The following is a 27,881-nucleotide window of genomic DNA, read 5'->3' on the forward strand; positions in this document are numbered from 1 at the left end:
CCAGAGTTCACCAGAATGGATCCCTGAAATTTAAGTAGAACATGATAATTCTTTGTCTCCCAGTGCGTGTATATAACGCTGCATACTGGTACATCTGCTTCAGACCTTACCTAACCTTCTGAAAACGACTAAATAGGTAGGAACTGCACCTGGGTTCATCAATAACTCCACTGATTCTTAAATAACTAACTATATTCTCAATAAAATCCGTGCATTAGCACCTCATCAATACACCACAATATGCGTTTAACACGTACACAAAACATTGCTGGAAGACTCCATATTTACAACAACAACAACAACAACAACAACAGTGAAAACAGTGAGAAAACGAAAGCGAGAGCTAAGCCACCATTTGTAGTTAGTCCGTTGAACAATGTACATATATGTAGATAAGAACCTTTCACTGTCTCTGTATCAACACGACTTGCCGATTCTCATAATCGGCAATTATTATATCACACAGATACTGTACTCATAATACAGTGTTCACTGACTTTAACACTTGTTTTAAAGATATATACGTTTGAACAACACACGCTTGTCGTTCCTGAGTGTAAATTATGGAAAGTCTGAGATATAGCACCTCCCAGCTTTCAGCAACATGCAATACCAGGCCACCAGAAGTGCTACAAATTTAGTGCCTAAGCACTCCACAATTGTAGGTCATCCACGTTCCACAAACATAAAAAGACCATGTTCCACAAACGTTGGAAGTCCAGTCCGGTATAGCGCAGCAGTGTCACCCCAGTACCGTATATCCAGTTTCACTCCTGTATCGTGTGTCAGCACTACTTCATTCCCGTACAGTGTGTGTTCCTTCCCACCGTTTGATCACATGCTAAATAGACATCAGCATTCCCCTTCCTCTCACATGATACGTCTAGATTGATCCTGGCCAGCCAATTATGAGTGGATCCTGTAGTCAAGACCACGCCGTGAACTTCTTCTTGGTCCCAAGACAATAATAAACTCTGGGGTGTTTCACATGACTCATCGCAGATTTCCGACTACAACATCAGCAAGCTCATGTGATTCTGGGCTATTCATATGTTTCATAGAACTTCCCGACTACAACAAGAAGTCCATCTCATCAAACACTGGGATATACACATGACTCATGCAAAGTTTCCAAGTTCAATATAGCAATGTTTTCCCAGCCGTTGTACAAAACAAATTACTCATTCCACATATGGAGACCTCCCAGCTTACAAATATTAATGGCAAAATATACAACTGAAATACAGATAATAATAATAATAATAATAATAATAATAATAATAATAATAATAATAATAATAATAATAATAATAATAATCGAATACTGTCAATAATATCTATCACTTCTACATATAATGCGAGGGTGTGATATATGTACTATCACAACTTTCCAAAAGTCAACATGTCGAAGAAAATCTTTCATTATTATTTAAGTAGTGAAATCCTACGTGATTGTCATTGCTGTTATTTCAATCATAACTATTGTCTTTATCATAGTACATAATCTCATCGGTTTAATCCCGCTATTAACACTGGTAACAGTTCCCTAACTTTTTCTCAATTCTCTTTAACATAGACATGTTTAGTTACGGAACTAACCAAGTCATTGATTGTTGGAGTACGAACTTAGCTCCTGATCAGCTGAAGATTCTACCCAGTCTAATGTTTATTTTCGTCGGCTTTCCTTACAAATACAAGGGGCAACGAGTGTTCAGAAGTTTAAGTAAAATATGTGGAAGATCGCAGGCCTTGGAATTTGGGACTTGTTATTGAAGAAGCTCCGAGGGCTGGCGTTTTGTTATAAAGTTATTTAGGATTATCAACTGTTGTTAAGTGCGATCGATCACTATTGTTAACTATTTTTTACTGTTTCTGACTTTAACAAAAATAAACAAAAATGAGAAGAAAGGGAGAAATATATTCGAGTTTTTCCTTTATGTGGTCAATTACATTATTCGTTCAATTCTATGTCCCTACCACTTCCTCACCACAACCTGCGAAATAATAATAATAATAATAATAATAATAATAATAATAATAATAATAATAATAGCGATGATGATGATAATAATAACAACAAATCGTAGAGTTTACCCTTCAGCGATACATCGATATCGGCCGGGAATGAAATATTAACTTAAAGTAAAATTGCTGAACTCCTCAGTTTGTCACACTGTGGTACGAGCAGAAGTGAGAAAGGCACAAAACCGCAAGAAAATTGGAAGGAAAATAAATATTTAAATTTAAGCATTCGCCGAACGAGACGATACTCGTAAACTGTGGACAGCCGGCGGCCGAAAAGAAGATACTTGGAATCCTAGCACCTACGCAATGTTTATCCTATTTCACATAAGGGTATTTTGCAGTGGCTAGTTTTTATGGGGTTGTGTGTACTTATATATTATTGGATGGGCAGTAAAATAGTGCTTTCTACATATAGCTTGAATGCCTTTATCTTTTCGTTATCGGTACGTGTACAACAGTTAACTGATTCGTCGTTGTCTTTATGTCCTTATAACACCTGCGTTGGTAGTCCCGCTGTGACTGTTACCTCACACTATGAGCCATAACAAAGCGAGTATTCATTCCACGTGTTAATCTCTACGAAAGGTCCGCCATCGTATCTTCCACGGCGAACAGGTCTGACCATTTTTTTACAATTTGTTTTACGTTGCACCGACAGAGATAGGTCTTATGTCGAGGATCGAATAGCAAAGGGCTAGGAGTGGGAAAGAAGCGGCCGTGGCCTTAATTGCCTGGTGTGAAAATGGGAAACCATGGAAAAGCATTTTCACGGCTGCCGACAGCAGAGTTCGAACCCACTATCTCCCGAATGCAAAGTCACAGCTGCGCAACCCTAACCGCACGACCAACTTGGTCGGTAAACGGTCTGATTGGGGAAGCTGAATGAAGTGGAACCTTCTCAGAAGGTCAACCTCTCTTCCGCTCCTCAAGCAGGACAAAATTTATTTAGAACAGATATGCGAGAGCGTTCAAATGTATATGAGATTTAAAAAGTCCTTAAGTAAGTATTAATTTCAATCAAAATAGAAACAACACGATCTTTCAAGACTAGATAGCCTCTGCTTACGTCTGCACATTATTTTCCATTGCATTGGCAGTTTATTAATAAAAATATCGGACAAGTTCACAGCCATTTGTGCAAGGGATCTTGTACGTCATTGGAAAATTTATGTCCACCTGTTTCTTCAGGTGTCCGAAGAAGTGAAGGTCACATGGTGACAAGTCGGGACTATAAGGGTGAAACCCAAAGTTTTCCAGAGAATTTCTATCAATTTAGTTTTCACATCTGATCCAGGGTTGAGCCTAGCGTTATCGTGGAAAAGCTAGATGCAGAGGATCGGAATTTTGCATCTTTTTATATCATGTCTCTCTAAGATTATTTATTTCTTCTGGTATAGTTGGAGATATATGCCTTTTATTACACTTCACCGGTCCTAATATACATCTAACTAATGGAGATTGTACAAGATGTTTAATAAAAAAGAAGTCCAAAATTTGGACAGGAAATAGGGGATGCTCTACTGAACATTTTGGAATTGGGAACCCAGGATCTAAAAAGCCACCTTAAGGCGATATGGGCCTACCCATGCCTGTTACTGTTAGGCTGCAGCTTTCCCGATTATTTACAGGTAATGTTTTTGCATCTGTCTGTTTATACCCCCATTTTTAATTATTTAATTATTTGCAGTTGTTTAATTTATGGTTAATTTTATATGTACGTTTTACGATAAATGAGGGGGTGGGGGGCGTGATTAGTTCAGTGACGTAGCGGTTGGCTTCCCACCCAGAAATCTGAAGTTCGAATTCCGGTCTATTCTGGGTCGAGACTTTTATTTCAGGAATCACGTGGCGTCAGGAAGGGCAGCCGGTCTTAAGTCCTCAGCCAAAATGAACCTGGGTGGTTACAGAGACATCCCCCTCACAAAAAACTGGGATAAGCTGATGAAAGTTTATTTGCGACTAGCATTTGTACCCGTTCTTCGTACGGAAATTTACAGTGGATTACATGTTACCTTCAGGAATTTATGTGCAGTAACATGGCTCTGTTCACACGTTTAATGCGACATATTAAAATGATATCTTCCTACGAAAGCGCGTGGCAGTAACGTGAAATATGGTAAAGCTCAACAAAGTCGAGAGAAAATGATGACGATTTCCGAATTTATTGTACGGTACAGTTCCTAGTCCGAAGTTGTGCGAAATTCTCCGTGGTTCTCAGGTTGCACATTGTATCTCTGACCACTGGTGCGGAGCTCTGACATTGATGATACCTCCTGTCGAAAAGAATAAAATGGCTCTTTAGTTTCTCCCATTGTCCGCCTTGAAGTGACATGCACGATATCTCCCACGGAACTTGGACTATAGATTCAAATTTTCGTAATCATCTGCGTTATTGTCCGTCGTACGGTAAATACGGACATGGCATAAAGGAACGGAAATGACATATTCTTAAACATTTGATGTATACAGTCTTTTGATAGAGCTAATGTTAACGAAAATATTTTAGAATCATCCTATGGATACCAACTCCATGTACTAGCATGACATCATATGCACCTGATAACACAATCCTGAATGAGTAGAATCCAAATACGTAGTTTGCTTGAAATAAGTCCAGCAATTTTCCACTTTTAGGAATATACAAACAGACACCAAAGGGAAAACTTCTACCTCATGTTAACCCGGTATTCAGATACATTTGGTGGGGGTAATTTTAAAGCCGCTGTAAGCTTGCATCCGGGAGATAGTAGGTTCGAATCCCACTATCGGCAGCCCTGAAGATGGTTTTCCGTGGTTTCCCATTTTCACACCAGGCAAATGCTGGGGCTGTACCTTAATTAAGGCCACGGCCGCTTCCATCCAACTCCTAGGCCTTTCCTATCCCATCGTCGCCATAAGACCTATCTGTGTCGGTGCGACGTAAAGCCCCTAGCAAAAAAAAAAAAAAAAAAAATTAAAGCCGAGAGAAATATGATGCATCCTCTGATTTTCCCCTGTTATGCATTCTTCAAATAACTGTACGTCTCTGACGGTGTCCGTTACTGGCTGCTGAACACGAAACCCGTAGAAACAGTAATTTTCTCCGTCATGTGAAGAGTAAGAGAAATGATGTACATAACACAAATTATTTAAAATGAAGGGGAGTTTCACATATTATCTACATATTGTCTACATCTATATATATAAAATAAGAGTTTTGTCTGTACATTGCTCATAATTTGAAAATAATGGTATTTCTGTATCGGGCATGTCCATAGTAACAAGAAAATGCATTTTTTACTTTTCCGTAATTTCTGTCTGTCTGTCTGTCTGTCTGTCTGTCTGTCTGTCTGTCTGTCTGTCTGTATGTATGTACACGCATCACGAGAAAACGGTTGAAGAGAATTTAATGAAAATCGGTATGTGAAGTCGGGGGATGATCCTCTACAATCTAGGCTATAAATCATTTTGCTCACGTTGAGTGAAATGGTAGTTTAGGGGAAGGCCTAAAATTGAATTCTCAACTATTTATGTTATTAGTGGTCTAATGAAAATCGGTATGTGAAGTCGGGGGATGAACCTCTACAATCTAGGCTATAAATCATTTTACTCACGCTGAGTGAAATGGTAGTTTAGGGGAAGTCTTAAAATTGATTTCTCAACTATTTATGTTATTAGTGGTCGTATTTTAAAGAAAATGGGTATGCAAAGTTGGGGAATAAGTTGCTATAATCTAGGCTGTCAATAATTGTATTCACGCTGAGAAAAATGGTAGTTTAGGGGAAGGCCTAAAATTTAATTCTTAAATATTGTTGTTATTAGTAGTCCTATTTTGATGAAAATCGGTATGCAAAGTCAGGAAATAAGTCGCTATAGTCTAGGCTGTAAATTATTTTATTCACGCTGAGTAAAATGGTAGTTTAGGGGAAGGCCTAAAATGTAATTATCAAATATTTCTTATTAGAGGTGTAATCGATGAATGCTACATAACCAAGGTTATATAGTATTAAATTTCATATTATTCATGTCTTATGCATTGTTACCGTACTGGCTACGATCACAAAGATATTCATGAATTTGGATTTTTGTTAATAAGTCCATATCAGCGCCGAGTAACGAGAAAATGGGTAAACAGTATTTAATGAAAATCGGTATGTAAAGTCGGAGAATAAGAAACTACAATTTATGGTATAAAATATTTTACAAATCACAGAGTCGAAAGAAAACTAAATGTGAAGGCCTACAATACAGAAAGCTCATAACATTGATCAACAATAACATTACATTCACCATTGTTTGTCGTGATGTGCTTTGTGTCTTCTGTTGCCCCTCATCTCCGGTAGATAGGATTGCTGCTGCGTACAGAGTATTTTTATTTGATTTACGTTGCACCGACATAGATAGGTTTTATGGCGACGATGGGATAGGAAAGGGCTAGGAGTGCCTTAGGCCTAAATTAAGGTACAGGCCCAGCATTTGACTGGTGTGAAAGTGGGAAACCACGGAATACCATCTTCAGCGCTGCCGACAATGGGGTTCGAATCCACTATCGGATGCAAGCTCACAGCTGCGCACCGCTAACCACACGGTCAACTCGCCCAGTCGTACAGAGTGTAACAGCCTGTCTGAATATTGATGGGAAGTAGCTGGGGAGTTAGATAACTTTCTTCTTTAGCATGCTATTCCCCTGGTTTATAAATTTTCTGATACTACTGGTACGTAACACACTGAATCATCATAGCATTCCGGCTATTCAATCCCTACTCTGAGGCACTGATTGGAATGAACAATGTGCATATTTAAGGAATAATGGCAGATGATTGTTCATGGCAATCTGCGGCCTGGTCATCCCAGCTCTGCAACTTTGGACTATTAGATTAGCACCGCAATCTAACCGCAGCACTGTTCGTTAAAAGTGATAAAACGTGCGGCTTTTCATTTGATCGAGTATTTTATATGATAGCATTGCTTTTAATCGCTACATTCATATTTACGTTTTTGTAATGACCTATGTTGATCTCAGGTTAGGAAAACCACAAAGTCATTCTTTCTGAGAATCCCGTAGCGAAGCACGGGTACATCAGCTAGTATTTTATATATAATCAATAGTGTAAGAGAAAATTAAAAAAAACTCTTCTGGTCTTCTTGTAAACCCCCAGTCTATTTAATGATTTTTAAATGATGTGCATATTGAAACCTGCTCCTGGATGAGTAGACTCTAAATGTGAAGGTTGATGGAGATACAATCAATAGTGTAAGAAAAAGGAAAAATAATCTCTTCTGGTCTTCGTATAAACCCCCAGTCTCTTCAGTGATTTTTAGATGATATGCATATCGAAACCTGCTCCTGGATGAGCGGACTCTAAATATGAAGTTTGGTGGAGACATATTTAATAGTGTCCGAGAAAATGGAAAAGAACTCTTCTGGTCCTCGTATAAACCCCCAGTCTATTCAGAGATTTTTAAATGATATTCATATTGAAACCTGCGCTTGGATGAGCAGACTCTAAATATGAAGTTTGGTGGAGATCTATTTAGCCGTTTACCCGTGACGGTGGAACAAACAGACACGAAAGCTAAAAACTACTGATACGATCCTGAATTGACCTGAAACGAAAAAATATTTCAAAATTTGGTGAAAGAAATTACATTACAGACAATGGACCCCCTAGAATTTTATTTATGAGATACATTTAATTTTTACATTATTTACAGTTATTTGATTTACAACAGATTTTATATTTATTGATTTTCGGTACATTTAATATTTTCATTATGTACAGTTATTTGATTTACAGGAAACTTCACGTTTATTTACGGTACATTTTAATTTTTATATTATTTGCAGTTACTTGATTTACAGCTAATCTAACGTGTATTTATTTACATTTTGTTTTACATTATATGGTTCATCGACAGGATTAGTATTAACGGAGATTGAAGCTACTGTTTCACTCAACGTGAATCAAAATATGTTTAGCCTAAATTGAAGTGCCCTCTCCCGTGACCTTACCGTCTGTTTTGTCGATCTGATTTACATCAGTATGACCTAATTAGTACACGTAGTTCTATTCAGTCATGAATGACGACACTCCATTAATCGCTGCCTGTTTACAAGTCTCTAACAGCAGGATTCCAGCTATAGTCGGTGTCAACCCAAGTCCTACGCGGTCCCTTTGATGTTTTACCGGTAGTCAAGTGAAGAACAGAGGAAAATATCCATCCGCGGGCGAGAACTTCCTCTCTTTCCCCTTCTCCATCATTGTTCTTGTCCTGAACCTGGCGGATAACGCAAGCGGCTTTTATATTACACATATAACATCAAAGGGACCGCTTAGAACTTGAGTAGATTCCGAGTATAGGCAGTCTTTACCTGGTACAGAGTATACTGCTTATTGACAGGGCTCACTTTCACTTTCGCCCCGCACGTTGAAGTGGCCTCATTCGACAGCTGCACGTAGACAAGTTTGTACATACGACTGTTGACCACCACAATACATGACTCTTTCTTGGCTTGACTCCAGAGAAAATTAGCGCTCAGACAGTCAACACAGTCAATTCACGTGGCCGCTCCGCACAGTGAACTACTTAACAATGACAACTGAACAGAGGTCACAAACAGCATCAAGTCAACAGTGTTAACCAAAACTACAATATTCCTCACAACAACGGCGATTAACACTGCTCCAATTCTACTCACGTCAGCTGTTCCACACACTGACTCCCCGACGGTCTGCAGTCCACGGTAGTACACACACAGTACTCCAAGGCAGTACTCACAGTTCACGACAGTACTCTGACACCGGTGGGGACACTAACGACAACCAGCACTACTGCAATCTTCGCCCCACTTCGGTACACATACAGTACTCCAGTCGGTACTCCAAGGCAGCACGCACACAGTAGTCCACTCAGTACACGACGATACTCTGGCACAGATACCCCAGTTCAACTACTGAAGTGCTTGTTCGCGGCTAGACTCCTTTTTCTATCCTGATGATGAAGGACTAGTATCTTCGCGGTGCGGCCAGAGATCGAAGGTTCTCGTTTCCCGTTCCAGAAGGCCCACGGGAAAATCAGACGAAAGCACAACGCAAGGGGAGGCCAGCCTTGCTCCCAGACCGGCTGGGAGGTCCCCGGTCTAACTCACTAATCCCCTCCAGGAGATAACGAAGTGAGTTACGACAGGGCTAGCACGTAATAGTATATTTAACATCTCTTCAGCACGTACAGTACTGTATGTAGGTGGCTACTTAATATGACCTACTTGTAGTTGAAAGGTGCATTTTAGTTAACATAATTGGGCATGATCACTTGGTTATTTTGCTTGAGGACATACATTTTATTTTGCTTAATCAGGGCCGATATTGGTACGTGATAATGGTACATTGCTTCCCTTTAACCCTTTCAGTCTTTAATTTGTACAAATTTGAAATCTTACAGGAATATTGAAACTGACACATAGAAAAGTGTATCACAGCTTTTTGAACACATATGACGGCTCATTTCTGAGATATGTAATGCCCATGTTCATGGACAATATGACTGAAAGGGTTAATACTTTCGACCTGCTGTGACTTGACATGTCAAGGTAATTGCCAGCTCAGCACTGTTGCTAATGTTTTACGCAAGTCTCGTATCTAATCTCGTTGCATGCAGGAGTTATCGGGTAATTACATAATGAATGAGATAAGATAGCGACTTACAGCCCAGTTGAACTCCAACCATCAAGTGAATAACATGGCTAGCACTCTGAGAAATGCTATCCATGTGGTCAAGACGTTCTACGGAGTAAACGTTCCTTCATGATAACAATCATTTACAGCGTGAGAATTGCTCTGTGTGATCTATATAAATAAAGTTGTGGGGGATCCTCTGTCTATACAGTGATACATTTTACACATATTTTAGATATTTTTAACCGTGTCTGTTTCTTTCTTCCACTATTATGGCGAAATGGTTGGATAGATCTCAATCAAACTACTCATCCAGGAGCAGGTTTTGATTTTAAAATCACTGGATAGACTGGGGGTTTATAGGAAGACCAAAAGAAGTTGTTTAATTTTTTAATACTATTGACTTTCTCCAAAATTCCATAGACTGTATGTGTATCGCCCCTTCATTTTAAACATTTTTTGTTGTGTACATAATTTCGCTTACTTTTCAAATGATGGAGAAAAGTACTATTTTCTACGTGCTTCATGATCTGCAGCCAGTGTCGGACCCCCTCTCAGATCGACAGCGAATCCACTAGTTGCCATGGCAACGTTTCAGTCTGCTTGCCAGCAGGCCATTTTCGTCACCATTCCTGTACAGTAAACTCGTGATTGTTCGTTGGGTAGAAGGCAAGAGAAGTGTCAAGCTGCCAGTCTGAGGGATATTTTCGGAATATCGTTGGGGATTACAATGGTCTTCGAATATTGCTAAGCGTGGCTGTTAATATATGAACAGGGCCGCAGAGTGTAGCACTCTATTTCTTTTTTACAATTTGTTTTACGTCTTATGGCGACGATAGGATAGGAAAGGCTTTGGAGTGGAAGGAAGCGGCCGTGGCCTTAATTAAGGAACAGCCCCAGCATTTGCCTGGTATATATATATGTATCTATCGTATGGCTTTACAAGTACACAAAAAAATACTATCAAAAGGAAATGTCCAAATTTGACAACCAGTCCAGAGCACTCGGAGTCACTTGGTGTAGAAGCCTCAGATCACCATTAAATGCTCGAAGTGGGCACTCCTTAACGATGTGTTCCATTGTCTGCTCCTCCGCTCCACAGTCGCAGTCAGCAGATGAACGGAAACCCCATTTCTTCAACATGTAGCCACACCTCCCTTGACCCGTCCTAATTCGGTTCAGCTTCGACCAGGTTTGACGCGGCAGTTGGAATCCTTCAACCTTCTTTGTTGGATCTTGAACCAAGTGAGCGTTGTTGGGTGGATGTTCATGCCAACGCTGTCGCCACTCAGAGGTCATGTCGAAAGAACTGATACTTTTTTAATCAGTCCAGAGTGGTTTACGTGATTTCAGACGAGTTGTTGGTGGGTGTTGTAGGGCATCGTACAAGGGAGAGTTCTCATGAGAAGAGATCTTCTTGAGCAAGTTTACCTTATCTGCTTTCCTCCTTAAATCTGGCGGGGCAATATTAGCTAAGACAGGTAATCACTGACTGGGAGTAGATCTGACAGTACCAGTGATAACTCTCATGGCTTCATTAAGCTGGACATCAATCTTTGTTGTGTGAATACTGTTTTGCCATACAGGAGCACAGTATTCACCAGCAGAATACACAAGAGCGAGTGCAGCAGTGCGTAGGGTATTGGCGTCCGCACCCCAGCTACTTTCGGCAATCTTGCGGAGTAGATTCACTCTGGAGCCAAGTTTCTTAGATAACGTGATGCACTGTTGTTTGAATGTCAAGGACCGATCCAGAGTGATTCCTAGATATTTGGGATTGTAGTTATGCGGTCGAAAGTCACATGTAGCTTCCTATGGGCTTCTTTATTATTTAGATGGAATGCAGTAATCTCAGTTTTATTTGGGTTAGGTTGAAGTCTCCATTTATGGAAGTAGTCATTCAATTTCGTCAAATCACTTGTCAGTACATTCTCACAGTGCATAAGACCTTTACTCTGGAAGACTAACGCTAGGTCATCTGCATACTGGATTTTCAATGAGTCAGTGTCTGGCATATCATGAATATACAAGTTAAACAGAATGGGGGCCAGAACTGATCCCTGAAGTAGGCCATTGTTTAGAGTCCTCCATCTGCTAGATTGTCCGTTCAGAAACACCTTAAAGCGTCTGTCGGAGAGCATGTTGTTCACTAGAAACGCCAGATTTTGACATAGGATAATTTCAATAAACTTCGACATCAAGCCATCCCTCCACACAGTGTCATAAGCTGCTGTAAGGTCCACAAAAACTGCAGCTGATCGGAGACCTCGTTGAAATCCAGCTTCAACTAGAGTTGTCAATGTTAAACAATGTTAAAACCTGGTCGCAGCAGCTCCGATGTTTCCTAAAGTCACCTTGTTCAACAGGGATGGTTTGATCAATGGCCTCTTGAATGCGATTTAGAATAAGCCTTTCTAGTAGCTTATAGGTCATGCTGAGTAACGATACTGGCCGGTAGTGAGAAGCATCGGCTCCGTCCTTGCCTGCTTTCAGGATGACAATTATCTTAGCCTGCTTGAAAAGCTTTGGTAATCTTCCAGTTCGCAGAATTTCATTGAAGAATTCAATGAGCCACAATTTTGTTTTAGGTCCTATGGTTTAAGAAACTCTGGATATACGCCATCAAAGCCAACAGCTTTATTTACCTTTAGCATATTCAAGGCTATATCAAGTTCCTCAATGCTGAAGTCACCTGAGTAGTCAGGATGTGGTGTGAAAATGGGAAACCACGGAAAACCATCTTCAGGGCTGCCGGCAGTGGGGCTTCAACCTAGTATCTACCGGATGCTAGCTCACAGCTGCACGGCACTCTGTTTCACACTGTAAGGTGTTTTCTGGCTTTTGCTATAATTGTTACTGTATTTAACCTCTACTTCAGTTTTCCACTTTAATTTCTTATCTCTACCTTGCCTCATTAGGCTTAAGAAATAACACCATAAGTCATTTTGTTATCTCAATAATTAACATGTCCTGCACCTAAATCTCTCTTTTGTTACCGCTTTCAAAATCCATAACAAATATGATCAGAATTTAGTGAGGGATATTTCATTTTTCCACACGCTATTTACATATCTGCCCTATCCGGCTGTCCTCAGATATTATCCTATCTTCAGTTGTTGTCAACTTTCTTAACAGCCTTAATTACTCCTTATGTATGGGTGTGCTAATCCCGAAACCTGGACTCTCAATTCTTTGAGTGATATGATTACATATTATGCACTATTTCTTTTGTGCATGTTTTCCTTGCCAGTCTATGTTTTCCCTGAATAAATAACATAACGTACCGTTAAATGGAACTTATATAGAGCCAGCGGATAGGTTGTGACACTTTTGAGAGTTTGTTCATTAACTATGGCCACTAAAAACGGGCTGCTCTATGAAAACCATCGTTTAAAACTGGAAAATACCGGGCTACGTCTAGGCAGTCTGAGAATGCTTTTGAACGTAATGCCCGTCTGAATGCGGACACATTTTAAGAAGACATTTAGAGAGCGTTGATGATTACAGGCCAAGTTCAGTTCGCAGAGAGAGCATCATTATACATCTAGGGCCTCTGTTGCTGCTTTAAATAATTTTACGTCCGAAGGTCTCCGAGGAGTCGGATATTTGTGCTGCTTTTAGCTTTCCACGAGCGACACCTCTTCACATACCATCGAACTGAGGCAGGATCAAACGCACTACCTTGGTGACAGCTAGCTAACGCTCTACTACCTAACCCATTTAGCACAGCAAGACTGCTTCAGAGTGAGAGACCACGCGCTCTGCTGACAAATTTAGGAAGTGTTCTGCTCGATATTCTGGGTGTGATCTGATCGTTTTCATGGCAACCATACCCCCTACTCCCTTCTGCCTATCCAGACAGGCAGTAAACGGACCTAAGAACTGACAGAACGCATCGTTCAATATTACGACTATATCTTGAGCAGTATGAGCAGTTAGATGCAAGCCGTGTGCGGTTCACCAGTAGACACGGTACAGAGAGAGGGTTCTTTCCAAATATAAGCATAAATCCTTTTAGTTCCGGTTTATTTCAACGGTGCTCATATCACATTTACAATAGGCCTGTAGCTTCCTGCGATGATGTGTACTCCTAGAATCCGTTCGTGATGCATTCGTAAACCATGGAATCACGTGTCCCTTAGTCGATATCACCATAAAACCACGTGTGCTCCAATTGACATCACCATAGAACCAGGTATTCAGATGTCATCATCATTGAACCATGGCTGTAGAAGCTATCACCATAGAAACACATATCCAGCGATTAGGGTTCCTCTGCGGACATTCCCGAAGACTGACGACTGTCACTAAATCTCAAATTGAGGGTTTACACGTGCAGGGATTATGTAGAAGTTACGCAGAAATGAAATTCTCGAAATAAACGCAAGTTATTATGAGTCAAATTATTTAATCTTGGCAAGGTTCAAAGTTAGGGACAGCCTGGCCGAGGAGGTAAAGGGGTGCTCGGTTCGCCCGAAAGGACGTGGGTTCGTATCCCCGTCAGGAAGTCGTAAAATTTAAGAAACGAGTTTCCACTTCCGGGGGGTGCCCATGGCCCTGAGGTTCACTCAGCCTACACAAAAAATGAGTACTAGGTTAATTCCTGGGGGCAAAGGCGGCCGGGCATAGAGCTAACCACTCTACCCTATCAAGTTAACGATAGTGTAGGCCTTTACTTTCCACCCCACAAAGGGCCTTCATGGCCTGTACGGAGATGACTTTGCTTTGCATTTAAGGTTCAAAGTTCGCCCATTATTAAGAGCGCAGAGGAATACAATAAAAATTCGTAGACGTTAAAAATAAATGCAAGTATTTTTATGGGAGACGTGCGAATAAATTGTTTCAATATTAGCTTAAAATATACAGTATCAAAGACTATTCGTCGCAAGAAACATCGTTCATGCAAGAAAAGATAACAACACCAGTTCGTAGAAGTCGTACAAGGAAAATATATTCACACATTTCTAAACGTAATCTCTACCATTAGATAAACACTTGAAAATTGTTTACACCGTTTAAATACATAAGTTCTCGAGCACTGCTTCGAAGCACGAAGAATTGACTAATACTGAAAGATATTTACAATTTCTCGGAATATAGAGAAATGTTTAACTCTGCTGCACTCTGCACTGAAAATTATAAGTTCTGTTTCGGAGAACGAGGAAAAGATTTATCCTAAGAATTAAAGTCTTGGTTTGATTTAAACACAGGAAGAATCTATTATAAGTTAAACACTTCAAAACATGATAAGCTTAGCGTAGGAAATTACTTTTCGACATGAAGTATTCATGAAGTAAAATATCACAAGTGTTGATTTGTAATTTGCAGCCGCAGAAAGTTTAAGTCCGCGCACAATACTTGACGTGATTTAACGATGTATGAAATAGTCCAACTAGCAAGACACTGGATATCTGTTGTTGTTTTACTTTTCGAACAATCTACATCGCTTCCGACGTGCTGTTAATTCTAAGAAGAGAAAGAGACAGCACGGAGGATTGGGAGTAAGTGATACTGAAGGAAGTATCTGCTTGTCACCATGTTCAGCATGCTATCAGGCGAGATGAGGTATCATGGCGGTGTAATCGGGTCGTAAGCGTCAGAGCAAAACCACATAGGCAGAAATAGAAAAATGCCAGCATGTAAGACCAGACAAATTGCAGATAACACATGCAAGGATGTGGGCTGGAAAAGTCCAGTAACATTGTTTGTTAGGAACAGGTATCGTGCACAAAATCAATATGCCATTGCAAGTCAGTCCAGTAATTGGGGTGGGGAGGGCTTCAGTGCTTCTGGGCACTGCTGTGACTAGCGGGGGTCTTGTCGGTTACCAAGCTATGCCACGCGAAATCTTTAAGACCTGCTGCATAGCTTGATCTCTGTGGGGTTGCTGGTAGCCAGTCCCCAATCGCGGAGGAGGCGGGCCGGGCGGGCACGCCCGTCGGGGTGGGGACCAACTGGAGGGGATAGACATATGGCGAAGGGCCTCCTTCCCTTCTGCCCGAGCCATGGCTCTGTATACCGGGCAACTGCGGTGAGAGGCCTGGTGGCCCCCCCCCCACTCAGTTGGCGCACATCAGCACCTCCCTAGGTGACGTTCAGGCTGCGTGGTGGTGATCACCAGAACAGCGATTGCAGCGTACCTGGAGCCAACAGTTACCTTGTCGGTGGCCCCACCTCATACAGCGGAAACACTGCCAGAGCTATAGAGGTGGACGTTTCGGTTTCACCCGACGGCCGCATCCAGTCGAGGTCCTCTCCTAATTGGCTCCTCGTTCGGCTGCCTGGTTGGCCGTCTTCTTCTTAGACTCCTTCCCGATGCGGGGACGGCGTCTGCTTCTTGTAGGCGGTCTTTTCTCGGCAGGAAAGTAGGCCTCGTCTTGGCAATTGCCGTCCCCTTGGCCTGTGAACCGCGGTGGGATAGATAGCCCCGCTATAATTCCGGCTTTTCTTTCCTGGTTATTGTCGGCGTCGGTGGATGTTGGCACCTTTGTGATTGCCCGGTCTTGTAGGCATATACAGATGTCTGCATCGTGAAGCTGGAACTAGCAGACTGGGAGACCTGGGTGGCAGCCAGAGGGTGTCCCTTTCCACTGCTGTGCTGCCGTCCGCCGTCTTGGGCGTTGTCCTGGTTTGCGCTCGTGCGAAGGACTCGTCCAGCTTTGGTCTGCGACCACTCCGCGAAACATGGCTGCAGGATATGAGCCGCGCCGTCGGACGCCAGGGCGCGTCCCTACTCACCTCAGTGCTCGCATCCTTGGCTTCCACTACAGCTGAGGAGCTCAAGTCGGTACAAGCCGACTTGCGTGTTAGCTCCTGTCCTTCCTGGTTGTCTGCGTGCCAGTGGATATCGTGTCTGGTTTCTCGCCAGCTGTTGGTATCCGCACCACCGGAAACATTCTGGAGATATATTCTTGTATCTTTAATGCGTCCTGTGCCGGGCCTAATAATTAACATTCTATGTTTGAAGATGGGGTCGACCTTTTTATGTCGTGGTGCGTATTACGTGACATCTGGATGACGATGTCCCTCTGTCTCCCTGCTGAGGGAGGCTCACATCCTGCCCTGAAATAGTAGTGATCGTCATTTTCCGCAGTCATCATGGCCTCTCCCGAAATAAGTACTCTGGAGGAGAGGTAGCACAGAGAAGTGCCATACTGACAAACTCTTTGCGTGTACTTAAAAGTACACTACTTAGACAATGGTCCCTTGGAAGTACTGGCCTGGTTGTACTTAAATATACGTGGAGCCCGGACGAGGAAGTGACCAAGTGGAAAGCACGTACTTCCTTCCGCTACCATGACCAGCTTGCTCCTCCTCATCCTCGCGTCATTCACCTTTGGTTTGTTTTTATGTGCTGGGCCTAAACTATTTAAACTATTTTGTCCTCAGACTGCGTGACGCACGATGCTTGTGAACGGGTCACTCGAATTTCCACGTATTGTATCACGAACTTCCTTTGACTCACGCCCGTAAAACCGACTCCAGAGCAAGAGCTGCTCGGTCTCGACCCGAGAGTCGAATATTAACCGAGCAAGACAGGGTGCAATGACCACACCTCACCACTCGGGATCGCTCGGCGAGTGTTTGGAGGTGTGTGGAAATTGATTACTACAAATTATACTAATATCAGGGATGTCTTTTAGCAGTATGTATTTTTACCACTGGAAGTGGGGTAATAATTCATACGTGCTATTGGCAGCTTGTGGCCTAGCGTTATCGTGCAGCAACACGACGCCTGTTGGGAGAAGTCCAGAGCATTTTATGCGAGTTTCTACCCGCAAACGATCCAGTAGGTAAAGAGACTTACAGCATTCACTGTCGCTGTCCTAGCGAGGAAATAAACCATCTGGATTATCCTCCTTACGGTCCAGACATGGCACCCAGTAATTTCCATCTCTTTAGATCGTTGAAGAATTGTCTGAGTGGTAAGCGATTTAACGACTATACGGCCGTTCAGCATGTCATCGTGACATGACTTCAGGAACTGGACACAGACTTTTACCATGCCGGCAGCGATGCCTTGATGTAAAGGCATCTAGTGCTTACATAAGAATGATGACTAGCACCATCGCATTTGGGCCAACACCTAGATTCATCAGTGCCCATTAGAGATGAATCAAACAGCGTTTCCGAACATACATAAAATAAGACGGGGACATTACAAAAATGCAGCGGGGAAAGAAATATACTGACTGAGCAAATGTCAGGTGATAGCGGAGCTCTGATGCGCAGGTGTGTTGTCTGCGCACGACACGCCCCCTGTGGCAGCGGCAGTTGTATAGGAGACCTTGTGAGCAGTGGCTGTGCATGTGACAGGTGTAACATGGAACGTCGTAGTGAGATGACACCGTTCGAACGGGGTATGGTGGTCGGTGCCCGACGGATGGGAAGTGCGATTTCGGAAGTGGTGCGGGAATTCGGCTTCACACGATCAACCGTGTCCAGGGTGTATGGTGAATGGTTGAATGCGGGTATCACCGTCCACAACAGACGAACGACCGGCCGTCCAGCCCCCCTCGATGACCGTGACCGGCGACATCTGAGACGGATTGTCAATAGTGACAGACGGGCAACCGTGCAACAAATCACGGCTCAATTCAACACAGGCCGTGCTAGACACGTCTCCCAGTGGGCAATCCGTAGGAACATGGGTTCTATGGGGTATGGGAGCCGGCGCCGCACACGGGTGCCACTGTTAACCCCACGTCATCGGGCACAACGACGCGCATTTGTCGCCAGTCACCAGGGATGGACACTGGAACAATGGCATAACGTGATATGGTCGGACGAATCACGATTTCAACTGCACCATGCCGATGGGAGGCACCGTGTATGGCGCAGACCACATGAAGCGATGGTGTGGTCCAGGGCGCTGGTGTCTCTGTTATGGTCTGGGGTGCATTTTCCTGGTATGGAATGGGGCCCCTAGTTGTTCTAGAAGAGACTTTGAATGGTACGCAGTATGTTGAGCTGCTCGGAGACCATCTCCACCCATTTTTGGCCTTCCAGCGCCCAGACGGTTCTGCGGTGTTTCAAGATGATAACGCGCCGCCACATCGCTCCCACGTCACCCGGGAATGGTTTCAGGAACATGCAGCGGAGGTCCAACGATTGCCATGACCACCCAGGAGCCCCGATATGAACCCTATCGAGCATATCTGGGATGTCCTGGAACGCAGGCTCCGTGCGATGGATCCTGCACCCACGAACAGACCAGCATCGGCGGCCGCTCTGCAAACGATTTGGTGTCAGCTGCGTCCAGAGGACTACCAGAGACTTGTTGACTCACTTCCACGGCGTCTCACTGCAGTTCGCAGGGCCAGAGAAGGCCCCACACGCTATTAGGTGACTGTCCCATGACATTTGCTAAGTCAGTATACTTATTGTACATCCATACCCTCAACACTCACCTTGGCTCTCCAAATGGAATGCCTGCCACAGTTACATCACTTCTATTATTCGCATAAGGTTCATTCACGAAACTTTTGCAGGCCATCTCTACCGGATAGGAGTCCTGGACTCGCTGATCTCGATCACATCTTCTCCTCGTGCCGTGCCAGCTTTCTCGCGTGCAGCGAAAATAATGAATAACTACTTTACTTACAATCAACTTCCAACTCCCCGCAACCAGAGGACTATGAAGCAATTGCCATGTTCATAAAAATACAGATTTAAGAATATAAGGTCTGCAGTGCTACAATCCCGACAAAAGGTAACTCATAAAAAGCACTTGCGGTGTTTATAATTATTTATTTTTTCTGTGAGCATGTGAGTATATTGTAAGAAGTCGGTAACATTAAAACTATGAAATCTCGTACACTATTATGGATGCGTCATACGTGTGTATGCAACGAAGTATAAATTTACTGATCTTTTCTTTTGATTCAAATGAATTCGCAGCTTGCTGTGTGGTTTCTTACCTAAAACCAATTAAGAAAGAGAAGAATGATGACTATGTTGAATAGTATTGCGTAACAGTGCCCTACTATTTTGTATCCTTATATCTGCCTGTAAAATGAAGTTTCTCCATGCGAGTTCTTGTTACCTTATCTTACGAAGCTGTCTTATATTTATTGCATAGTTGTGGTACGTCCAAGTCTAGTAAAATTCTATTTTATGTTACTACTTTTTTCTACAGCATGTTTTACGTGAAGATTTTGAAAAACACTACCAGTTTTTAAAATGCTGTATTTTATATTTGCAGAAGTACAGACGTGATTGGCGCTGAGGAATAAACACAGTAAGTGGGAATTAATTCCATTTCGGGTTAAAAAATTCGAGGAGTTGTGTTCGACATCGGACTATATGTGTGTTACTAGGGAGTGTGTATGACTTGGAGTGTTCATAAACTTGTCTTGTAGAGGTAAGTTATATATCTCCGAACAATTGTTGATGCCAAACATTAATGATACTGCTCATGATACTGCTTTATGTATTGCTTTGTTTTATTATTATGGCTAAGTATTGGTTGGGTATAGGCTAACGATTGAAATACTAGTGATTTAATTATGCGCGACTGAATTGCATACATCAAATGTTATACTGTAGTTTGCAGGTGACTACGTATAAATGTTAGCCAACCTACAACGCTGGTGAGATATAATGCTTAAAAAGCACTGTGTCTTCTGCAATGAGCTAGAACAAATTATATTTAATAACTCTTCTCAGTCAGACCTTTGGCTTTGACAATGTGAAAATGGCTTAGTAATGCTACTCCTTCGTGGCCTTTTCTCAATTACCTGGGTTAGGCACTTTACATTGATTTAGCCTAGTTTTACGTTGGTATGCTTTTTCTGATGCCAACCCTGTGTGGAGGGATATATTCGCAATTGGGTGTTCCTATTGTGGTTTCTAGTGTGATGTGTTCTATGCAAATGAAGAATCAGGGGCAGCTATGAGGTAGTGCCGCTGTACCAAGGCACAACCGATGATAAAAAAAAAGAATAATATATTCTTTTCCTCCCAAGAACAGTTTATATTAAATTGAAGTTTCAAGGAAATGTATACATATCTTATTCTCCCTTCATTGAATGAGCGCTCTTCTGGTTAAACACTATAAACGGTACAGAAAGAGCTACGACTTTCCTTTCACAACATAAAGGTCCTGAAACCTCCTATCCGGTACTGATGTGCATGATACTGCTTATAAAGACGCCTAACATTAAGCTTTTTGCAGACGACATGCCTTTTACACACTAAGCATTGAGCTTCTCCTTCATGTTCGCGACTGAAGAAACAGTGAGACCTTTCCGCGTTAAATCTACCGTAACTTTTCCTCTTACAACTCTCGTCTTGCATCGTCTTTTTGTTTCATGTGGTACACGCACGCACATTAATGGTGTTCCGACATAAACAATCAACACTGCCCCACTCCAGTACTGAAAAGGAGGAGAGAGAGTAAAGGGATAGTGTTGAAGGCCACTCCAGTACTGAAAAGGAGGGGAAGGGAGTGAACAGGTAGTGCTGAATACACAGTGTGTGTATTCCGGCGTTATGCTGTAACATTGTAATAAGATGGCTCATATCCTATCACAGATGAATCGAGGACGTATTATTGGCATGTGGGAGGCTCACATGGTCCCCCAAGCAATAGCACAAGCAATACCATGCAGTCTTAAGACAGTTTGGAGATGGATAGAAATATGGCAAGAACGAGGTGAAGAAGGATTGGTACACCCGATATAACGCAGCTACAAAATATTCCTAACTAGTATAAAATACTTCTCGGTTAAAAACCTCCTTTGCCTCTTAATACTGTAATTATCAGAGTAGGTTACTTTTTATTTTTTTATGTTAAAATGCTATTTGTTCGAGGCGTCGACCTATAGAGTTCTTTTGCCCCTACTTGTACAATATATGCACCTGCATGTAATTGGAATTGCGGAAGTGTTGCGTGTTGAATGTGAGAAACGTTAAGGACGACACAAACACGCAGTCCCCAGGCCAGGGATATAATCATTTACAATTAAAGCCACTGACCCTGCCGGGAATCGAACCCGGGGCGGCCGGACGCGTTGCCCCGTACACCGCGGGGCCGGACGAGTAGGTAACCTAATGCTGTACTTCAATACATCCGCCATTCGATCACAACGAAGTCTTGTAGCGGGCTGTCTGCATGCAGTCCATGCAGCAATGCGTTAAGCGAAAAGGTGAGTCATTGTGCCTTCGACACTACCTCTTCACTCCCTTCCCCCATATTTTGTACTGGATTGGCCTTCAACACTTCCCCTTCACTGTCTCCCCTTCTTTTCAGTACTGGAGTGGGGCAGTGTTGATTGTTTATGTCGGGACACCATTAATGTGCACGTCTGTACGAACAGGTCTGGTTTACTCATCCCTGCTGTGAGCGATCGTACTGTCAGTTCAACACCCCTCTCTCCCGCCTAAAGAGGAGAAGTTCTGCTCACACATGTGCGAGGTCATTTCTAGGCCGTGCGATGTTTTAGAGTGAGCACGCGTGCTAGTGTCTGATAAAGTGATAACATTCAGTAAAATTTGAGAGTGAAATATTAGGTGAAAACAGTCATTTTTGGGCATGTTTTGGAGGGCGCCACACTGGACTCCAGCCAACGAGTTAAATATGCATAGTACTAGAGCTAATGAGGGCAGCAGTCACATAATTACGGTGTTTACTATGAAATCTCGCGACACACAAATTAACTGTAATATCCGAGTAGGGTGCAGAGCCTCACACATGCAGTATGTATATTTGGTGAGACTCAAGAACCACTCTCCACCGCATTGTTTGCCTGCATTAATAAGGAGGCTACATGCCACCAGTATAAATTCCAGTATTATCGTGTAGACAGAACGCAGGGAGTTTATTCCATTAAGCTTACCTTATACATAGACTTAAACGTTTTCTGAAACCTGTGCAACATTAGACTCTTCAACTCACTTCTGGAATATTTTTGTAAAATTACACAATCAACACAAAAACTTCAGAAATTGAATCCATCCTAGTTTGAAACTGGGTTCCAATTTTGTGTTGATTCGTACAAACACACACAAGTGATCGTTTATGATTTACAAATGTGGATTCATGAACTAGGCAATTCACAGTGATAAGTGTTTTAGTATGAATTGCGTGGATTACAGTTGAAGCCATGAGATCAAAAACATTCGCGTCCACTTTTGACCTAAACTGAGATATCTCCAAAGATGAATGGTATTTCGTTTCCTCTGCAATCTTTTGAGTTAAAGAATCGTTCCAGTGTTTAACTTTAAGGCAGCGGCCTTCATGTGCTGTGTTTGAAAACCATTGAAGTCCGTATCGTTGAGTTTACACCTGCCACCCCACCACGACAATAATAGTAGAATAATAGAAATAATGGGATGGAATGACAAGGCAGAAGGGGATCTAAAGAAAAAGTTTGGAAGAAGGAAGAAGCATTGGATAGACATTTATGGAAGAGAAGAATCCACCAATGCATCGCTGACCCTACCTGATGTGGAAAAACGCTGAGATAAAGAAAAATAATAGAAATAATGGACATTTTTTGAATCCCAGCTGCGTCTCTAGATTTCAACTTTTGTACTTTTTGTAAATGTATTTATTACTATATGTAAATTTCAGCAATTCACCAGTATTATTCGCCTATTCTATCTGGAGATGATCGTTATATCCAACTACTTTTACATACTGATGACTTAATACTTCTGTCTTCTGTAAGTCCTCATATATACACTCCCCTTGTTCATTAATGATCCCTAGAACGTCCCTCCTGGAACCTGTTTGTGCCCTACACAACCTCCCATTGCTCCCAGAAATTCATGTCTGCCAATTATGTTTGCCATCATGTTGTCTTTAGCTGAATTTTTTCGTTAAATTAAATTTCCCGTTTATTCAGTCTCTTCTCACTTGCATAACCATTCCTAATGCTATTTCTTTTTAATATGCAGCCCCTTCTTAATCTTCCTTTCCCTCTTATAATATAATGGGTTTGCCTGCTGCCATTTCTTGAAGGATACAGTGCTTTTGTATCCATCTCTTGGCACAGGCCAGAGTCAAGTGTAGCTACCACCGAAGTCCCAGTCTCATCCATGGCTGTGACAATATGGAAGCTGCTGGGGTATGGGTGGTGCTGAGTAATGACATTCGGAGCACGACTAGTGCATCTGAGTGTTATGAAAGGTGTTGCTCATAGGGTCAGTCGTGCTGCAATAACACTTTCCGACCCAGTGAGGAAAGCAAAGGCAAACTACCTCACTCCGCGTCATGCCTAGTACGCCTCATTTTGGTGCTGCCATTGGTTTCTGCGGATTCCTTATAACTATATAACCTTTGTGGTGATATTTGAGGATCCAACCACCCTCTGGGCTGATGACCTAACAGACAGACAATATACTGGGTCCTTACCATTCCTTACCACTTTTAAATCCTCAACAGTCTTCAATAATTTCTTTAAACCCATCCCATACGCTGTTTACATTTTTATTTATTTATTATTTATCATTTTCCATTGATCATAATTGCTTTTCTAAATTTCCCCATGCCTCTCTCATTGCCCAATAGTTTTTCTTTTATGGCATTCTTTTTGCGACGCTTCTCTGTGATAGCGTGCTTTAACTGTGTATGGCACGGTAAAGAATGATAATGCGTTCTTGCTCTTGGCTCTTTGTACTGTGTTCTGTATAGGATTGGTTATTATTAGCCGGTAATTGAGTGTGACTGCGAGGTACGTGTGACAGTGAATCTACTCGATATTCTGATTGTTGAAGATGGGGTTTTGAAAGGGGTGTCTGTATGGTTTAGTGAAATGTACTGCTGTGGTTTTGGCGGTGTTTCCACTTTTACGCTTGGGTGAGCCAGGGTTCCAGTTCTGTCACGTGGTGTTGTAGGTGACGTGTGGCAATATTGGGCTCTCGCCTTTCTGACGGATTGGCTGAGTCATCTGCATATATGGCCGCATGAGCGTGGGACGTCGTTTATATATGCTAAAAGTGGAATCGGGCCGATACTACTGCTTTAGGGCACGTCTGAATGATAATTCATGTGGTCGGATTTAGTGTTGTTGAAAAATTTACGGTTTGTTAGGTATTGATTTAAGATTTTCAGTGATGGGATGATTGCAAGAAAAAGTAATGGGTTTCTATTACAGTTACATGATAACTATTTTACTTAATTGCAATTACAAATGACTTCTTAAAAGTCATCAGTAAAATTACAATTACAGTGGAACCTTGGATTCCGAGCATAATTTGTTCCGGCAACATGCTTGTAATCCAAAGCGCTCGTATATCAAAGCAATTTTTTCCATAAGAAACAATTGAAACGCAGATGATTCGTCCACAACACAAAAATATTTATTCGCATACCATGTCTAAAACAAAATATAACGTAAAGTAAATTAAAGTGCACTTTTTCTTACAATAGACTCATTGTTGGTGTGAGGGAGACGAGAGATGACATGAGAGCGGTTACTGTGTAGCACGAATTTCACTAACGGAATCACTGCTGTCTGTTAGCTCACTGGAATTGTTTCCTTTTCGTGCATCTTTAACGGGGCTGTCCAATGACTTTTGCTTTTGCCTCTTTTTGAGGATTTCACGAAAATGTGATATTGCATTGTCATTGAACTGATTCATCGCTCGCACTGCTACAGCTTTATTCGGGTGGTGTTTTTCTACAACATTTTTCACCGTTTCCCACATTTTGCATTTCTCCCTAATCTCAGTTGAAGTGAGAGATTCCATTGACTTTCCCTCCTCTTCTCCGGACGAGATCTCCACAACCTCCTCCTATTGTTCGCGATGCAGGTACATCTGTTCGTTGGTGATCAGTTCCTGGCTATGTTCTTCCACCAGCTCTTGAATGTCCACGTCATTCACCTCCAGCACCATGGTCTTCCCTCAGGACACAATTTCATCGACAATCGGCAGCCCATTGTCATCAACAATCCCCTCAAAGTCACGTTCAAGAACACTGTCAGACCACAGCTTTCCCCAAGCCCAAGTGAGAGTTCTCTTGGTGACTCCATCCCAGGCTTTATCGATGATCTTTAGGCAGTTCAAGATGGGGAAATGATTTCTCCCAAACTCTCGGAGGGTAAGGTTTGTTTCTTCGGTCACTTCGAAACATCACTCAAATAGTGCTTTGGTGTGTAGCTTCTTGAAGTTCGAAATGACTTGCTGATCCATAAGCTGGAGTAGTGGAGTAATATTGGGAAGAAAGAAATTAACCTTAACGAACTTGAATTCCTCCAGTAAGTCGTCCTCAAGGCCTCAAGGCCTGGAGGAAGAGCAGGAGCATTGTATAACCAGCAAGACTTTGAGCGGCATCGTTCATCCATTCAACAAAAGAACAGGGCAGGGGAAACGTGGGCTCACGTGACGCTCGTATTGCGGAACCTCACTCGCGAATCAAGTTACAATTTATTTAAAATGTTTGCTCGTCTTGCAAAACACTCGTAGACCAAGTTACTCGCATTCCGAGGTTTCACTGTATCTTACTACGTAGATTTTCACGGCCACTAAATGACATCATAATTTGGGGATATTAGGTCGCGTGATGTTAATAATCTGCTGACGCGTTTCGATCTGCGACCAGGATAGTCTTCAGAGCAATAACAAAGCATGTATTGGCAACTGTCATTCCATAGTAACCATACTCAAGATAGTAAGACTCTGTTAGAAATGTAGTTCATTCCAAGGCCTCCAGAATTAAGGAGAAAAATGTTAATGTATTTCACCTTGTTCTCACCACCAAATATTTCGGTTTTCGTGGTACAATATATGAACAAATGGATGGTGTTGCTTGCAAAACCAACACGTCCTCGTTCATTTTCAGTTGTTTAAGAACACACCGCTCTTTGGAAGTAAGGTTACGACGAGGAGGTTTGAAATGTCTGATAATGGTGGTGGTTTCAAGCCGAAAATCCTTAGCGAGGTTTATCGTAATCCCACCCATGCTAATAGGTATCTTCATAGGACCTCTCAGCACTATCCTTGCCAAAAGCGTGCTGTGCCTAACGCCCTTATCAGCCGATTAATGGAGGTTTGTGAGGAAGATAAACGGTGAACTTCAGTTCCTAACCAGAACATTCTTGAGCAATGGCTACTGAAGGAAACAGATTGAAGAAGTGCTACATCCTAAGCCGAAAGATAATTTGGCACTTGATTCCCGTCCTTTGGGTCTGGTCTTCTTGCCACACGTACAATCTGTCACGGATAGTATTGGCAAGATTCTCAAAAGGCACAATATCGATACCATTTTTAAGCCTAATCTCATCATAGGCAATTGCTTGCGATCTGTCAAAGATCATATTGGTTTAAACTGTGCTGGAATATATATATGATTCCTTGCTCCTTTGGATCGGTTTATGTTGGCCAAACATGTAGGAAGGTAGCAACAAGGGTTTAAGAACATCACAGGCACTTACGTCTTTGCCAGCCAGAGAAGTCTGCTGTGGAATAACACGCCATACATAATGTCCATTAAATCATTTTTTATGCAACTTCTGATTCGTGAGGCGATAAAAATTTCTAAACACCCGAATAATGTTAACAAAGGTGACGGCTATATACTGAGTAGATCACGGCTACCCTCTATAGCTAACTCGTCAACATCTTTCTCTTTGACTCTAGAGGCCCTGGAATGACCCACATTTCTAATAGGGTCTCCCTATCTTGAGTCTGGTTAATATGGAGTGACAGTTGCCAATACATGCTTTGTTGTCACTCCGATGACGATCATGGTCGCAAGATCGAAACGCGTGAGCAGATTATTAATATTACGTGACCTAATATCCCCAAATTATTATAATGACAATTACAATTACTGTACATAATTTTTAATAACGATTTTGTATTCTTGCATTAAGCAGAAAGATCAGAGTTCGAATCCATACCTGTAATAGAGATTTTTTTCTGACACTGTGACTATGTGTTTCCGTTGTCATGTGTAGACAGCTCGCGAAATAAGGAGAGAGGTTCACGTTAAGTTTTTAGGGTTCGATGCCATGCAATCATAAGTCTGCCTGCGTGTCAATTTCTATTGTTTTATTTTATGAACAAGATACCACGCCCTCCACCTAACATATATTTATAATCAAGGTAAATTTTTCTGTTCAGAACAAAAGGGAATATATGCTGACTGTTCAAATCTTTACTGTTCATTACAAAATACATGTATATTTGAAAGCCAGACGATTAGGAGGAGGAGGAGGAGGAGGAGGAGGAGGAGGAGGAGGAGGACATCTA

Source organism: Anabrus simplex, chromosome 8 (genome assembly GCF_040414725.1).
Source record: "Anabrus simplex isolate iqAnaSimp1 chromosome 8, ASM4041472v1, whole genome shotgun sequence".
Lineage (NCBI taxonomy): Eukaryota > Metazoa > Arthropoda > Insecta > Orthoptera > Tettigoniidae > Anabrus > Anabrus simplex.